Consider the following 16,568-nt stretch of genomic DNA (forward strand, 5'->3'; position numbering starts at 1 on the left):
TAGTGTGCATGACACTGTAAAAGCCTCAGGTCTTGAGGAACAAACTTGAATTATGAATTTTTATGTAACTGTTTTGCCCATGATAGTAATTGCTGAGTGATCTCTCCCTGTCCTTATCTCAACCCATGAGCCTTTTGTTATATCTTCTCTGCCCTGCCCAGGCAAGAAGTGGAGTGATAGAGCGGCTTCAGTGGGTACCTGGCATCCAGCCAGGGTCACTCCCCTTTCCAGTGATTTTTAAATAAAGTATTAAAAGCTATGGGAACAAGATCACTGTAAAGAATAACAGCTCATTTGAATAACAGTATCTCCATTGCATGGAATTTTGCTAGCATTGCAGTTGTGGCCATGCACAATATGATTACTTTGTAATCATGGGTAATAGAGATTTCGAATGCTTTCTGAGCAAGTTGCATTATTGTCACATAATAACATTGATTTAAAATTTTTCTTCCAGTGTTGGTAACAGTGACATCTGCAAAGAGCACTTAGTTTTGAACACTTGATACTCTCATCACAATAGAGTTTAACAGTGAGTCAAGGACATCTGCCAGGTTTGTCCTACAATTTCGACAGAAGTTGAATTTGTTGAATTTTTTGGAACACGATGATTTAGTAAGTTTTCTGTTGTTGAAGTAAAGACGAGGTCATTTTAATTACTAATCCATTTCTTCTATGAATCTGAAGTATTCTTCAACTAACTGTAAAATTCATGGTTCACATATTAGCATTAATTTTTAGTTGTTAAAAAGAAACAAAAGAGTCAATTCAATAGCCCATAAATTATAATGCTTTTACAGATAATAATTCGTGTGTCACCAGCTGGTAGTACTCACAGTGACCATAAACTGGGGATTGGGTCTTGTGAGTACCCATTGTTCTTCACATCAGCAATGCTTGTTTAACTCCGAATGCAATACTGTGTGGTTAACAAACACATGAAACGAGGAATATAGTAGGCAATTAACTCGTGTAAATTTGCATGGTATTTTGTAAACTTAAAATCAGATATATTTCTTGCTTCTCAGATTCTGCAGTTTTGGTCCTTACTTCACCGAAACATATTTCTAACATTCACAGAATCACAGAATATTCTGAGTTGGAAGGGACCCACAAGGATCATTGAGTCCAGCTCTTAATGACTGGCCCTTACTGCGATCAAACCCATGACCTTGGCATTAATAGCACCATGAGCACCATTAGAATCCACTGAGTTCATCTCAGGGGCTTTGAGCTAGAACTTCGCACATGGCTGTGCTGGAAGGATTTGATGCAAAAGACAGAGAGAGACATTTTTACACCTTTTTATTGAACGTGCAAGAGGTGCAACATTTAAGCAAAAGACAAGATAGTGAGCTGGAGATTTAGATATTAACGAATATTGAAATGCTGCCAAAGATCTGGTACAACACAAAAGAGAATAAACAAAGGATTATTTAAGGTGTGGACATCAAACAAATGATGTAAGAATTAAGAAGAAAAACTATTTTTTCCCTGAGGAGCAAGTTCCTCTTAAGTTCATTCCAGAATTTACATTTCTGTCCATCTTAGTCCATAAATAGGTTGAAATTGAATTCACCTTTTGTATCTCCCCATAGCTAACTTTAGGCATTACATTAACATATACACATTTACACCTCAGCTGGACATCTCATGCTCCCTTTACAGATAATTGAGAAGCATTGGCACTTTTACAGTATGACTCATCAGATCTCTGGGAGAGATGGAAAGAATCTGTGTGATTCCATTGATTCTTAAGAAATGTTAAGTTGAACGCAGGCACAGATTTCTGTATAACAGGAATGTAATTTTCTTAAGACAAAGCCTTCTCTCTATAACTAAATTTTTAACACTGTCATACATCATATATCTTCCAAAAAATTAGTACATACAGAAGAAAATGAGAATTCTTTTCCTGAGGCACATATTAAGCCTATGTTAAGTTATCTGCATTTAATAAAATTAATTCCATGCAATGTCTGACACTTCTAGTCCTCTAAAGATCTAACAGATAATATCTTTTTTTATAAAACATCACCTTACACATACATTCAGTATTAATACAAAAGAGAACATAAGCCACTTATTTAAAAAACTTGCTTAAAAATAATTTAAGATTTGGAACAGTAATGGGTTAGCATATTTGTGCATTTGTCTTTGAAAGCTAAGTCATAGTAAGGCTGTGGTATGTTCCTAATGTCTGCTGGAAAGTGAATGTCAAGAAGAACAAAAGAGCTACAAAAATTTAGTGTTTCAACATTCTCCAAGATGAGAAAATCAATGTAACCCAGTAAATATAATTTACTGGTTTTTTGCCACTAGTAGAAGACCTCCATCTTTGTATTAACCTGATGGTGCAGGGTCTTAGAATTTGTCTGGGCTTGTTTCAGGCTGCATTGGTTCTAACTTCCTTTAACAGTTGTCTAGTAGCCAAGTGACTGCAGCATGATGTGTTTTACCTTAAGCTCGATATATACTTACATATACTTACTCTTTGCTAGTTCAGCATGAAGATTTTTAATAACATGATGACTGAATCCAAGTGGCACTTTCCAGTGTTTTGACTAGTCACTCTAAGGATAAGTCATATGGAAACATTATAACCAGTTTCACATCACCATCTACCAAACCTGAGATACTGTATAGTGCTAAAAAAGTTCCCTCTTTTTTAGCATGCGATGGAGCATGTTTCTTTTTTTCTTGGAAGTGTGCTGTCGAACATCACCAACTGTACAAGTACGCACACTGGCACATACATCCATGCACGAGTGTTTGCCTTCTTTTAGATGAGCTGAACACTTGCTTGAATTGCAGAGATGGAAGCAGTTCAGTGATCTGCGAAGGTCATGCTCTTACATGCTTGGTAAGACCAAACATAACACACTTCAAAAGACAGAAGTCATAAATAATCACCTGAATGCTAACAACTGTCCCAGTATATCTGCAGATGGATACCCAAGCACTCCAGAGTGAGTGTTTTTTCCCTTGCAAGTTGGTTTTGCCCTAAAATTGTCTGACACTTATTCTTCTTTCCCCCTCTCTGTGCACAGCTCGGTCTTTGGTATCATTTTACTACAGTGCCTTTGGATTTGAAACCCCATTGCTCAGGAACACACAAAACTGGATCAGTAAAGGTGGAAAAGCTCTTAAAGCACATGCTTATGTATATCCGTGGTTTGGCAAGAATTAAGTGTGTGACAGTAGCTGAGCTACTAAAGAGCACTAAGGGCTGATGGCCACGGACACCATGTCTGGTGTCCAAGGCACTGAGAGAGGAGAAGGAGAACCGGTCCTATGAGGGAGGAGTGGCTGAGAGAGCTGGGGTTGTTTAGCCTGGAGGAGGTTCAGAGATGACCTTATCACTCTCTACAACTACCTGAAAGGAGGTTGTAGCCAGGCAGGGGTTGGTCTCTTCTCCCAGGCAACTAGTGACAGGACAAGAGGAAATGGCCTCAAGCTGCACCAGGGGAAGTTCAGGAAGAATTTCTTCACTGAGAGAGTTGTTAAACACTCGAATGGGCTGCCCAGGGAGGTGGTGGAGTCACCATCCCTGGAGGTGTTTAAGGAAAGACTGGACGTGGCACTTGGTGCCATGGTCTAGTTCACAGGGTGGTGTTCGGTCATAGGTTGGACTCGATGATCTCAATAGTTCTTTGCCATCTGATCCTGTGATTCTGTGACATGCTACCGGGAGCTGCCCCCAGGCTGTATCTGACCACGAAGGGAATAACTGGCGCGGGCGCAGCAGCCTCAGCACCCCCGGGAGAGCCACGTTTTGTCTGCACAGAGAGGGCGGCAGGGGCGAGCCTGGAGCCGAGGTAGGCCTGTGCACGGCGCCGGGGGTGAGCGGCGCGGAGAGCCCGGCCGGGGGCGGGGGCAGTGCCACTGGTACGGGGGCAATGGTACTAGCACAGGCACGGAGACAAGCACAGCCCAGGCCATGGAGCCCCACGGGCCGGCCCGGACACCGCCCCGCCTGCTCGCTGTACGGCAGTGTCGCGCCGCGCCGGCTGTTGGCGGCAGCGGGCCCGGCGGAGCCGTAAGGCAGGTGCGCGGCGGGCGGGGTCGGGCGGCGCGGCGGGGCGCCAGGGGGTGCCGGGGGATCGGGGGGGCGCGGGGCTCGGTGCCCTCCGGCGGGCGGGGGGAAGTTTGCTCTGCGCGGCGGCTGGCGCGGGGCCGCGGTCTGGCCCCCCTGGTGAGGGGCGGGAGCGCCGGGCGGGCGGGCAGGCCCTGCCCGTGCCACGCGGGAGCCCGGGCCGGCGGGCCGGGGCTCGCAGTGCCGGGGTCGCAGTGCCCCCGCTGTGCCCACCGCGCTCCGCCGCGCGTGGTGCAAGGTCGCTGCGGAGGGCCCGGTGCCGGGCGCTCTCCGTGCGCCTGCTGGGCTTGGCCACGGTGCGCTCGTGGAAACGGGAACGACCGGGGGGGAAACGCGTGGGTGTCGAACGCGCTTCCAGTGCTTACCACGGCTATTAATAAATGTAGGGAACTAGAAATGAAGAATGAAAAAACCAGCACGTGGTCATGTAGAACGTTTCTCGCTTTCTAACACTGCTTGCTTCGTTTCGGTTGCTGGTGGTGAACTGACAGCTGTGCTAATAAACCATGACAGTCTAAGGCTTGCACCAGAGGTGCTTCAGGAGTGTGTATCGTGTTGGAATTCAAATAATACCTTTGATTAGAACCTTTTACGAGTTCTGAGTTTAGATTTTGCTATTGTTTTTAATGGATTAACATCTGTGTAGGTCCTCCAAGTCTTTTGGCTTTTTAAACAACTGAAAAACAGTGCTACTGAAATGGAACTGGTAGCCTTAATTTTTGCAGAGAAGAGATCTAATAGTCAAGCTTAGTTACTTTACTGAGGATAGACTTGACTTGAGTTTAGTCAATGAGTAGGAAAAATATTGGAAGTTCCAGGAAATTGCAACAAAGGTTGCATATGTCCACAGGGTAGATTGCAGAGATAAACTTTTAGGAGGAAGAAAACCAAACCAACCATCAGTTCAGATACAAACAGGCCTTCCTGTGAAGACAGCATTGATTATATCAGTGAGGTGGTGTGTCTTATTAAACACATGCTGGTTTTCAGCAGATTAATTTCCTTTGGATCTGACTTGCTTCTGGCCACGGCAGAGTAAACTTGCATTATCTTAGAGTTACGTATGTAGGTATTTGGAGAAACTCTCTTCCCATTTATGTGGGAATACAGACCAGCTCCCAGCTAGGTCTTTACAAATTGTAGAAACTAGTTTAAGTGTTAGACCTCAGTTTTCTCTAAAAGCTAGGACTTTGGAAGAGTTGACGTCACTGATTCCACTGAATCAAAGAGAAGGCGGGAAACTGCCAAATGACAATATTTTCTGACAGTTCTGTGTTTATGGAACATGCTTTGAAGCTAAACCTGAAGCTTCTGGAGTGGGTCCAGGGGAGGGCTATGAAGATGATTAAGGGGAAGGAGCATCTCCTGAGAAGCGGCTGGGGGAGTTGGGCCTGTTCAGCCTTGTGAAGAGACAGCTTGAGAGGGGGTCTCATAAATGTTTATAAGTATCTGAAGGGAGGGTGTCAAGAGGATGGAACCAGGCTCTTCTCAGTGGTGCCAAGCAATAGGACGAGAGAGTGAGAAGAAAATGATACACAGGAAGTTCCACCTGTACCTGAGGAAGAACTTCACTGTGTGGGTGACTGTGCACTGGAACAGATTGCCCAGAGGTGTTGTGGAGTCTTCCTCACTGGACATACTCAAGAACTGCCTGCACTGTGCAGTTTGCTTTAGGACAACTCTGCTTGAGCAGAGAGGTTGGACCAGATGATCCACTGGAGCCCCTTCCAACCCTCTGATCATGTGATTTTGTGATTCTTGCGTAGGCTTTCTGTTAAAGAGGAGTACACACTGCTCTTTTTCACCCCTTTGTTTTCTTCTTGTTCTTTCTACAGCTAACATGTATGTATTTGAAATACAATACCTATATGATCTGAATTTGTTGTGTGTTTCTTTGTTGGTAATTACTTTACATTGTTGGTCATTTTTGTTATCCTCCACTGCATCCTTCTAGGCTGGTATGTGTCTTTGTAGAGACAGGGTGTACAACAAAGACAGCAGTACTCTAATGGAGTCTTTAATACTGACTAGTGGAAAGGACAACTTGGTATATTTTAGTGCCTCACTCTTGTATTTAAATATTAAATGTTTACTGTCTTTCCATGTCCGTATTTTCAGTGTTACAAATGATGTGGTGATTGTCACTTGCTGTAGTCTGTAGATGAGTTTCTGCAGAACTACAACTAATGTGTTGTTTCTTTGTATCCTCTGTTTTTGTGGTTTCTTACCTTGTTTATCATATGTTTTACTGTTCATGTTGGATATGGTTCTTTTAAGATAATTGTAATTTGGCCCCTAAAATAATTGCAGTCTCTTGCTTCTCAGTATCATTTACAGTTTTGTTAAGTGCAGTATTAATTCTGTTTTCAGTAAGAACTTGTAAAACCTTTTTTTACAAGGTTATGAGCAAATTTGTTTTTCACAAAGTACCAGTGTATGTTTCTGCAGGTTTGTGTTGAGCTACAACAGTTCCTTTGAAAAATGTTATCCATTATAAATACTGAACTGAGCTCAGGCTGGTCCATGTTATTCCTGTGTGTTTCATTCCTCTTGTCTTACATACTCATAGGAGCTGCTATTGGAGTGTGGAGGTGGTTGGGGGAAGGGCAGATACATGTTGTCTTTTGCTGGTTAGTTACAATATAAGGTTTATTTGAAAGCTTTAAATTTGGGATTAATTCTAGCACATATTAGTGTTTTGACTGCTGAACAGGTTTCTTTCTCCCTTCTACAAAAATTTCCCCATAGAAAATTGAGTTCCCATTACTCCAAATAACAGCATAGTGTTTTCTTGGTAAATTGTTTATAGTAACAATTGCTGAAATTGGTCTTGAGCACTTTCTAGCCTACACATTTTCTTAAACTGAATTACGCTTTAATGTTTGAAGAAAGAACTGAAACCAGAATCTACTCTCTAGTTTAGACAAACTTATCTAATCAAAAGCAGTTTAACAGATTACCTATGAAGTGTAGTTGGAAGTTGTTAGAAATATGATAACTGTTGTCTGAACTAAAAAGAGAAGAAACCAAGGGTAGGACCCACAAATGGGTTGAGAGACATTAGGCTCCTAAATCCCAAACTGTAATCCTCAGAATCTCTGTTGTCATCACATCTATAGCTCTGTTTTCAAACAAAATGTTTGTCTAGTCTCTCTCCTTTAGCAGCCAGTGCAGATGCTTAGGTAATGTATTGAGAAGAAATGGGAAACAAATCCAATTATACCTTCACTTTCATATTACCTTTCAGTAGTCAGTGATTTAAATAACTGATTATCAGCTTTTAAGATGTTGAGTTCAGTAGCTACCAAGACATTTGATTTCCATTAATTCATCTAAGCATACTTGAACTTTTAGTCTTTTTGCCATCCTGTGGCAATGAATTCCCAAATTTAATTATGTTCTACACAGGGAAGGCATTCAATTTGGTATTATTTTCACCTTAGTAATGAGTTTTATCATGTACCTCTTTATTCCTACATTATGAGCAATAGTCAGTCACTCTGTATGTACCCATTCTTGCTTTCTAAACACCTCATCACATCACAGAAAGGAGAGATTTTGTGTTTATTTCAAGCACAGTCCCTGAGGGGATCTACAGTCAGAGCATTCTTTATGCTTATCTCTCTCTGAGGAATTGAATCACCTCTGCACAAAGGCAATGCAAGTACATTCCTATACTAGGTTTAGGAGTTAACTTTCATCATATTTGTAGTGCTTGAGAAATGCGGCTAAAACAATGTTGATAGATAACACACCAATGTTTTGGCTGCTGCTGGTCTGCACAGCATCAAGGCTTTTTTTCTCCCACTCTGCCTGCCCAGCGAGTGTGCTCAGGGTGGGCAAGAGGTTATATGGGGATGCAGCTTGGATAGTAAACCCAAACTGGCTGGTGGGATATACTGTACTGTGTATTGACATGCTCAGAAATAAAAACAGTGGTAGAGGAAGAAGAAAGGGTGGTTTTTTGCTTCCAAGGTGTCTATTGTTTGGAGGTTGGTAAAGTGGAGTTTGGGGCATTGGTCAGCCTGTTGGATGTGGTGAACTTTTGTTTCTTCACTTGTGCAATGTTTTTCCTTTCCTTCTCTATTAAACTATTCTCTATCTCAACTTGTAAGTTTTTGTCTTTTCTTTCTATTTTCTGCCCTGTTCCACTGGGGTGGGGCGGGGTGGGTGGTGGTGGTGAGCAAGCACCTGCATAGCTGCTTGCTGGGATCAACCCACCCCAACACTGCACAGGCACCTAAAAGTGTGCCGGAAGGAAGCAATAGCAGCACACTGTGGTTCTGTCATAACAGTGCTCACTGAATTAACCAGTGGTGTGAAAGATCCCTATGCCCAGTATTTCTTGAGGTTATTCTAGTCACTTGGTATAGATATTCCTCTTGAAGTTGTACACAACTTTGTATAGTTCAATGAATATCCACTAGACTAGAGAGAAGCCAAGAAAGACTTGATTAGGCTACGGTTGCAATGCTGGACTGCTTGAGTATTTACCAGTTTGTACTTGCTGAGAGGGCAGGTGGTGTTTCCTGTGTTCTACTGAGTACATTGATAGGTGGACTAGAGTTTGGTGGCCAGCCTGTCACCGAGCACATCTCTCAGATGCAAATTAAAACTCATGTTCTTTTTCTGTCTTATTAAGTCTTGTGGATGCTGCAGAAGAATAACTTTAAAAGGAAGATGGAGAATATTTTACCTGACTGATATTTAGGGATAGAAAAGTTGCTAGATCTCCCCTTGTATGTGGAGCTCATGGATATGGATTATACACCTCCCTAGCTTTTCCCATCATAAGGCATGTATTTACTCTGAGCCATCTGCTACTCCTGCTTGCCCAAAGGCATGTTGGATGTTTGGCCTGAAAAATAGACTGAATCTGATATTACAGGCCTGAATCTTAATAACAAACAGGTCATACAGTAAGAATAGATGATTGTGGAGTGATGGGTTGGTGATTGAAGCATTTGTCAGGTAAATTTTAGTTTTGCAGCTGTAAATTGGATTCTGAGTAAGTTGTGAGAATAAGTAGATAACTTTGTACAGACTATTTTGTAAAACATAGATGGAAACATTTATGTCTAAGTCAACCACTCCTTTCTTTGAAACTGTTGAGGACTGCTGAGCTGATTGGCTCAGTGAGTTTGGAAACAATTCTGATGAATTTATTCAAGAAATAGGAAGGCATTATTCTTAGCTGCTGCTCTATGGTGGATCAAGTTGTTAAAACACAAGTAGATGTGGCACTTTGTGATATGGTTTAGTGGTCATGGTGGTATTCAGTCAGAGATTGGACTTGATGAACTTGAAGGTATTTTCCAATCTTAATGATTATTCTAATTTGTCCTCTCCTCAAAAGATTAGGGAAGACTAAAGAGGATCTCTGAAAGTCCTCTCTTCTGTCATCTGCAGAGATGATTGGTAAGTCCTCTCACTTAGAGAATGAGCTAGAAGTCACTTTGAAAGAGAAGGCATGTCAGATTTCATGTTACCTGTTTTATGCAACAAGCAGTAATAAGCTGTCCAGTAACTGATACCCCCTCAAAATACCAAAGTGTGGTCAGAAAACAAAATTGGTAGAATTTGTCTATTTTGTGTTGTGTAGATCTGTATGTTTTGTATATACCTTAAAAGTTTGGAGATTTGGGAAAAATTATCTTGATTATTTTGTATTCCCAGAGAGTTTTGTTAAAAATCTTGACATTCTCTATATTCCTAAATCATGATGTTTTTTAGGAAATTAGGAGTTACTGGGGACTAAGAGTCTTTGGCAGTTTGGTACTGCCACATTGATAAGAAAAACTGAGGTAGACTTCTAGGAGTAAGTTTAGAAAGACTGAGGAATAGCAGTGCTAAAATCTACTTAAACTTAGCAAAGTTTAAATATGTGTATTAAACATATCGATCGAGGTCTTAAATGCAGCAGCCTAATAGCTAAAATTCAGGGGATACTTATCTGTGACATTTTATTAGCATTATCTTAGTATATTCAAAATTTAAACACTTATTAGAGAGAAGAATTTTGAATGAAATGCACAGCTTTCAGCTCCCAGTTGCAGTGTATGATTGGGAAGATACTAACTAGAGAGTTTTCTGCAAACTGTCATGACTTTCTGACTCCTTCTCTGCTCAAAAACTATGATAAGTATCAAACAAAATAATGAATGGTAGAAAAGCATAAAGGATGTTTTTTAGACAATACTACAAACATTAATATAAAAATTAAATGAATGCAATAAACCTGAATGTTGTTAAATACAGCAAACACTTAAAATTACACAATACACTTGTATTATCTTAATGAAATTGGTGCATTTGTGTGGACGATGACATCAGGTTGTTCCTATTTTTATGTAATCGGTCATTTTCCACAAATTTCTTTATTATTTATTGCAACTATTGATAAAAATTCTTACTCTCTCAAAAGCTGTTGGAAGTAGGATGAGCTTATTTATAGCTGATAATTTTGGGAACTTTTCATTTAGTGATAGCCAGAGTTGGCCAGAACCTGTGTTTCTTTTTGAAGGGCATTTCCATACTTTTAGTACGTGACAATTAAATTAGTTTTCTTGTACATTACTAGAAGTACCATAGAATCTACAGCTTCTTTCTTAACTGGTCTAAAACTGTGCATATTTCTGTTCTGAAAAATAATTCTGTAGTTTATTTTTAAGCACTTGCAGGATTTTTTTTCAGGTTGCATTACCATATTGTTACCAGTATTATCAATAAAATTGCTTAATGAAAAAAAATTTAATATTTCCTCTAAATGAGAAATCCTGCTTCAGTGCTTTTATAGCCGATTGAAACCCCATTTTGAATGAAATCAGAGTTAATTATGATGGATAATAATGGTATTGAGTGCATAATAAACATCTAGTTATTTAGAACTGGGAGATAATACAGTTTGAGGCATTTGTTTAGTTGTCTGTAAATCTGGTAAGTGATTTGTGTGCTTGAACACATCCCTGTTGGGAATTTAAAAACTTCACAGAATTACACCTTGTATTCAGCTACTGTTTCAGAGGATGTGGGCATTTCACAGGGCCTGTGTCACATGTACTGTTCCATGCAAATATCTTTGCTGCTATAAAGGGTCTCAAAGGCCATTAGACACTGTGTTTAGAGGTTAAGTCCCCATTACGATCCAGTTATTAAAGTTGTTAGAAATACCTCTACCTGAATTAAGGTACAAATGAGACCAGATGCCAAAGTCAATAGTATTGGTTTTATTTAACAGTAAATGTAAGGCAGTGAAAGAGAGAGAGAAAGGAAGAAGAAAAGGAGGGAGGGGAAGAAAGAAAGTGACAGAGAAAGATTAAAATAGAAGATGTATCACCACTCTGTGTAACCCTGTGGCATCCCTTCGGTCAGGTTCTGGTCTTCTTGGTAGTGGGGGTCCCACAAAACATGGAGTCCAGTGGATTAATATATGTTCAAGAAATGCCAGGCACCTCCCCTGGGGTTGGGGGGGGAGTCTTTTGTGACAGGCTCTGGATTTATTACCTCATTGGATCACATGCAGTCCTCTGGTGGAGGAAGGCTTCAGGAATGAGTCGGGGGGTACTTTGATGGTTTATGACCCTTCTCAACTGCCTCTCACATCAGTGTCCTGTGTGTACGTGGGCTTTCCGGAGTGAGGGCGTTACTCCTTTGGTTTGGTGTGGAGAGATTTCACCATCACACACCCAAAACCCTTCTTCTCCACCATCCCCTGAGCCCACCTAGAGCTGATTCTTAACACATATACATTCTTCTTTCCTGGGCCTTTTTTACTTCTCCTCAGACTTGAGATGATTAGACAATAATCTTATCTCAAGTCCCCCTTCACAGTCCAAATTCCAGTCAGGCTTAGGTGGTTGAAGACAGGGAGTTGCTTCCTTGTAGTTTGACAAAAAGTCTTCCTAGGATTTTGACAATGTTGAAGACATTACTGACATTTCAGTCCATCACAGTCCCACAAGGGTGTCTGCCATAAGGGAAGCTTGAATCTTCCTGCATGATTCAGGCACGGGCTTCAGAAATGTTCTCACCTTGTTGGTTTTCTATCCAAAATATCAACTGGTTTTGGAGAGAAAAATGTCAGTGCACATGCCTAAATGCCCTGAAAGAAATGGGCTCTAGGCTTTGCGTGGTACTTCTCTGCCTATAAGCGCAGTAGTGTCTGCCTATGTATGTGTTGTAAACATAGCCGCAGTAGACAAGTGAAGTACTGTCAAGTTACATGGGTATGAATTCGTGGAGTTCTTGGGGTCGGTATTCAGAATGCACATTTTCTTGTACAGATTCCCTGGTGAGATGACTGGGCTGCGTGTTGGGGATCAAGATGAAAATAGTAGACCTTCTAATAAATAATTTGTCAGATTTATTCTCTAATGGATCTGAAGACTTTGTTTCTGCTTTCCAGTCTTGTTCCCATTTGTTTAGGAGCTTGGCCCTAGACCTGACCTAAGCAGCCTTAAGCTTATTACTTTTAAGATTAGTCTAGACAAAGTAGACAAACTTTGGAGTATGTGTAGGGGTTTGTATCTCCAATTATACTTCAGGGACCAGGACTAGAAACTTTCCTCTTCACTTCCTCCTAAGGTTCAAGGGCAGGTGTTAGTGCTGAGCTTTCAGGAATAGTTCCCTCCATCAGGCACAAATGAATGTTGTTTTTGCAAGAAGCAGTGCCAAAAAAACCTGTTCTTCAGCCCTCAGTTTGATTTGGTCATATGCTCCAGACTAATTCAAAGTGTAGTTTTAGGACTGAATATTTTAGTGCTGTAAAAGTGGAGATGGGAGGGGGCATTGGAAAGGAGAAAGCTTGATATGAAATATAAAATAATGTATTTGGTTATTTCCTTCTGTGAAGATTTCCAAAGCAGAACTGACTAAATTATGATTAAGATGTACCTACCATGAACAGTATTACTTAGATATTTGAATTGTAGTAGTTGAATCCACGGTTTGCTGTTTTGCTTTTTGAGGTATGCATCTGTTAAATAAATCTCTCCTTTTGGTCTTACTAATTTTATGCTTCTGAAGAAGCTAGAAGGTATAGCAGAATTGCTTTCCTTCTTTTAGTCCCATTTCCCTTGAAGAGTCTTTTGTACTTTGTTTTCTTCTGTGTACCAAACATAAACATTTCTCAAAATAAAAAGCAGAACCTAATCTTAGTTGTACACCCAACTAATAAGCCACACATAATTTATCTTGTCTTTGGATAGCTAATTATTCAGTAAACTTTGCTTGCTCTCTCTACCTTTAGTATCCCAACAGTGAGCTTCTATTATATGCGTTGATATTTTAGTTGATAATATGTTATATTATCCAAAAGTGACTTTCTTATATCTTTCTTATAAAAAAAGTTCCTAAAAATAAATCAAGTAATATTGTTGCCCTGCTGAAATAGAGGTCCGGTTTATTAACTTTAACTTCACTATTAGTAGTCTGAGTCATCATCTCTTCTGCTTATGGGATTTCTAGCAAATTCAAAAAGACATTTGGATTTTCACTGTATGCCATAATTTTCTATGTCCGGGCATAGCTGTATGTTATCCATGAGAGATGTACCTGAGTGCATGCTGAAACTGATGCTCTGCTTGACAATTCCTCGCATTCATCTGCCTTAGTTGCATAAAGGTGCTCACATGGGTTTGTATAGATACTATTTAAGAAATCTTTCTCGAAGAGCTGTACTGGGATGATTTTTACCTCTTGCACAATCAAGTTACACTTAAATACTTCTTGTATAGTACCAATAACTGTATCTTTGCAAGAATGTTTTTCAGTATAATTTTTTTCTGGTTATGGCTTTTCTTAGATTGCTGAAGGATTTTGACACATAGACACATCCATTCTCTCCTTTTATGTAACTTAAGGTCAGTTCACACACACAGATCGATTTCACTTTTAGATTGAAGTGTTAGGGAGTCCACCTTCTGAAGTTCTGAAAGGGCTAATGCACCTTCTCCTGGGACAAGGTGAGAGGATGGATGACCAAACAGACCGTGGCATGGTTTAGAAGCAGCGCTAGAATAGGAAAGCTTGTTTCAGTAAATTTTCTTGTGGCCACTTTCAGATCTTTTGTGGTCTTTGGCTCGGTAATCAAATGTGCAAGTACAGTTAAGTTGGTGGTAATATTGTGAGTCTGCTCAAAACCGAAAGATGTGTACCAGAGATGGAAAAGCAGACGAGTACCTGTTGACAACTACAAGCATATCACCAGTGCACACAGAGATGCAGTTGAAACTGGCCATAGATGTCAAAAACTACAAGAAATGGTTCTTCAGGTATGTAAAAAACAAGCAGAAACAGAAGGAAAATATCCTGCTGTCTAACAGGAGAGGTGAATTAGTCACCAACAATGCTGAAAAGACAGAGGCTCTCAACACTTTTACCTTTGTCTTCACCAGCACTGTTGAGCCCCAGGCCTTGGGAAAAAAACTCAAGGTAGATGCAAGCACAAATCTGCCATCACTGAAGGAAGAGCTGGTATCAATCCCCAGGGATCACTGTTGGGCCCAACTCTCCTTAATGTCTTCATAAGTGATCTGGATGGTGGGATCAACTGTACCATGATGATGATACCAAACTGAGTGGAAGTCACAGAAGTTTGGATTGGAAGGGGCCTTAAAGATCATCTAGTACTAATGTCTCTCCCTGCCATGGGCAGAGACATTTCCCACTAGATCAGGTTGCTCAGAGTCCCATCCGACCTGGACTTGAGCACTTCCAGGGATGCAGTATCCACTACTTCTCTGGGCAACCTGTTCCAGTACCTCAAAGTAAAGAATTTCTTCTTAATATCCAATGCAAACCAACGCTCTTTCAGTTCAAAGCCAATACCCATTGTCCTATCATTACGTGCCCCTGTAAATGTCCCATCTTTCTTGTAGTCTTCCTTTAAGAACTGGAAGGCCGTAATTAGGTCACCCAGGTGTCTTCTCTTTTCCAGGCCAAACAATCCCAGTTCTCTTAGTCTTTACTCATAGGAAGGGTAGTCACCCAGTGGTACCTTTACAGTAATCTGAAGTTGTTCATTCCATTAAAATTTTATTGTGAATCTTTAGCAACAATTATAAGGAATCCTTTTACATTCTGAAACTGAGTTGCAAAGAACTTGGCAATGCCATCTCTGTGGCCAGTAATTAACGTTGGGGGCTTTATCCTTTTATGTGCTCTATAAAAGGATAGGAGTGTGTTACAGAGACTTTTTCACTACCATCTGAACAGGTGCTCTAGTGTGCTTTTATCACAGCAGTTATGCCATTATGTGTTATGCATGTATTATTACAGCAGCTATGTTTGCTGAAATGCATCCCACATCCTCTGAGCCATCCTCAGTGAGGTGCAACGTGCTACTTAGCTGTTATTAACTCAACGTTTTTTTCTTTCTCTTGCTTATCCATTCTTTTTCATCCTCCCTTTACTTCCTTTGGAGATGTACGGTCCTATTTACCTGCCACACACCTCTTACTTTTCCTGTAGTGACAAACCTTTCTGAAACAGAGTAAGATGAACCCTCTGGGGTTGTTTTCAACCTCTGTTGACGACACGGTGTGAAACAGAGAGGCACAGAGGGCCCTCTATTAAGCTTAAAGCAAAAACCAAACAAATGACACCCCCCCATCCTGTATTTATGGCTTCTGCCTAGTGTTTAAATGAACATACGTATTACATATGTTGAAGTTAGAGATTCACTTATGGTACGTCTCCATATGGAAGGCAAATCTTTAAGTTCCTTTTGCTTGGGATGCAGTTTGTCTCTTGCTGCAGGGAATTAAAACATTAAGGCATAAAAATGCAGACATTTTTCAGTCTAACAGTTAGACTGCATCTTACATTCTTGGAAAAGGAAGATGAGTTATTCTGAAAAAAGTATTTTTTTAAAAATTTTTTTTTCTTTTTTAAGAAACAACAGCCATCCTTAGTAACAATCTCAAAGCACATCTAAAATGAACACTTTATTGGGCCAAGCCATGTGTTTGGCATCACACCAAAACACTATTGGGCATAATTAGAAGAAATGCCTCTCCAGCTGATGCAAGCAGGAACAGCGTTAGGCAGCTGGTGTTTAATCACATGTGCGTGGCTAAGATTGTGACAGAATGTGAAAAGGGTTAATACTCTATTGAATGTGTGGCTTGTGATTCCTTTTTTTTTCCCTAGGGTGTTTTTTGTTGTTGTTGTTTTGTTTGTTGTTTTGTTTTGGTTTTTGTTTAGTGGCTTAGGTAATTAAAATCCTGAAATTGTCTGTTATGTGAATGATGGCACACAGAGGCACTGTTATGCCTCCTTGTTATGCTGAAGCATTTGTTTGAAGTCTTGTATTCGCTAAGATGAATGTTGTGTGTCAGGAAGACACCGTTTCTTCCTGAGTACATATTCCTTAATCTTGCCATCACCCTTTCAAAGATTGACCCGGTCTTGACTGGAGATCAGCAATATTTGACCCAGACAACGTGAGAGAGTACCAGTGTGATGTCTGGGC

At 40.6% G+C, this 16,568-nt stretch overlaps 1 protein-coding gene across 1 annotated transcript in view; it reads left to right on the forward strand.

Moving 5' to 3' along the window:
* The first annotated feature begins 3,999 nt into the window (after positions 1 to 3,999).
* The window catches only part of ASCC3 (activating signal cointegrator 1 complex subunit 3), a 264,177-nt gene continuing 251,608 nt past the window's right edge, over positions 4,000 to 16,568 (forward strand). The window contains exon 1 of the mRNA XM_018078048.3: positions 4,000 to 4,048. The gene's annotated coding sequence lies outside the window, so the exon portion shown is untranslated. The remainder of the gene's footprint in view (positions 4,049 to 16,568) is intronic.

This window comes from Manacus vitellinus, unplaced genomic scaffold, assembly GCF_001715985.3.
Source record: "Manacus vitellinus isolate BGI_N305 unplaced genomic scaffold, ASM171598v3 scaffold_4_pilon, whole genome shotgun sequence".
In the NCBI taxonomy this organism is placed as follows: Eukaryota; Metazoa; Chordata; class Aves; order Passeriformes; family Pipridae; genus Manacus; species Manacus vitellinus.